The sequence below is a fragment of the Urocitellus parryii genome, unplaced genomic scaffold, assembly GCF_045843805.1.
Source record: "Urocitellus parryii isolate mUroPar1 unplaced genomic scaffold, mUroPar1.hap1 Scaffold_83, whole genome shotgun sequence".
NCBI classification, from domain to species: domain Eukaryota; kingdom Metazoa; phylum Chordata; class Mammalia; order Rodentia; family Sciuridae; genus Urocitellus; species Urocitellus parryii.
The window spans coordinates 215,231-217,183 of NW_027554189.1; positions in this window are offsets into that span (position 1 = coordinate 215,231).

The window sequence follows — 1,953 nt, forward strand, 5'->3', positions numbered from 1 at the left end:
TGATGGTTACATTTCATTGGTCTCATTGATCTAGATTTTCCCAGCACCCTTTTCAAAAATTATATATTGACCCAGGTGTGATGGCACATGCTTGTAATCAGAGTATGGCTCAGGAGTATGAGAGAGGAGGATCACTAGTTCAAAGCCAGCCTCAGCAACTTACTGAAGTTCTAAACAACTGAGTAAGAACCTGTCTTAAAATAAAACATATAAAGGACCTGGGAATGTGGCTAAGTGGTAAGTAACCCTTGGTTCATCCCTCCCCCAAAACACATTTAGGCAAATTTTGATTATGTATATTAAAGGGGTATAAAACAATAACATGGATAGAATGTGGAATAAATACATTAAGTTATTAGCATGTCCACGTCAAGTACTTTACTGTGGTAAGAATATTTGGAGGTTACTCTAAGAATTTTTTTTTTCAAAGAGAGACAGAATTTTTTAATATTTATTTTTTTTTTTTAGTTTTTGTTGGACACAACATCTTTATTTTTATGTGGAGCTGAGGATAGAACCCAGCACCCCACGCATGCCAGGTGAGTGTGTTACTGCTTGAGCCACATCCCCAACCCTACTCTAAGAATTTTGAATGGACAATACTCTATTATTTTTTATTATCAGCATTGTTATTAATTTTGGTACTGGGGATTGAACCCAGAGCCTCACACATGCTGGCAAGCATTCTATCACTGAGCTGCATCTCCAGCCCTATTGTATTTTTCATTTTGAAACAGGGACTTATTTAGTGGTGAGGCTGGCCTTGAATTTACAATCTTTCTGCCTCAGCCTCCCAAGTCACTGGAATACTCTTATTAAAATAGATTGTCTTTACTATGCTGTGAAATAGGTCTTAACAACTTGTTATGGTTTGGATGTGAGATACCCTCCTAAAGCTCCTGTGTGAGATGATGCAAGAGTGTTTAGAGGATAACTGATTGGATTATGATAGTCTTAACTCAACCGTTGGATTAATTCCCTGGTGGGGATTAACTGCCTGGTAACTGAAGGTGGGTAAGGTGTGGCTGGAGGAGGCCAACAATGGGGGCATGGCTATGGGGTATATATTTGATATCTGGCCAATGGAGTCTCCTCTCTGCTTGCTGAACATCATGAGAGCCCCTTCCCTCTGCCACACTCAGCCCCAAGGAGTGGAGCTGGCTGTCTGTGGATTGGGATCTCTGGAACCTTGAGCCCCTAAATAAACTTGTCTACTCTAAAATTGACCTGGTCAGTCTTTTAGTCACTGCAGCAAAAAATGCTGATTAAAACACAAGGAAACTCTGATGTCTGAGATTTTGTATCCTTTGGCAATTATCTCCACCTTACATTCTGCTCTTCACTTCTGAGTCAACTCTTTTAGTTTCTTATATCATGAGAATATGTAGTGTTTGTCTTTCACTGCCTGGCTTGGTTTTCTTAGCACAATGTTCTCTAATTCCATTCATGTTGTAGAAAATGACAAAATTTCTTTCTCTTTTAAGAATGAATATTAGGGCTGGGGTTGTGGCTCAGTGTTAGAGCACTAATCTAGCATATGAGAGGTCCTGGGTTCAATCCTCAGCACCACATAAAAATAAATAAATAAAAGTATTGTGTCCAGCTACAACTAAAAAATAAATATTTTAAAAAAGAATGAATATATAATGAATATATGTGTGTGTGTGTGTGTGTGTGTGTGTGTGTGTACATTTTCTTTATGTATTTTCTATTGATGGACACTTACTTGGTTCTAGCAATTGGCCACTGTGAACAAGGCTTCAGAGAACATGAGGCAGCAGGCAATTCTTCAACAAACTAACTTCAGATTTTTTTGGAAAATACTCAGAGGTGGAAATGTGGAGTCATATGGCAATTCTAATTCTTTTTTGTTTTTTAAGGACCCTCCATACTGATTTCCATAATTTATATTCTCACCACATTGTTCAAGGAGTCCCTTTTCTTACATCCTCA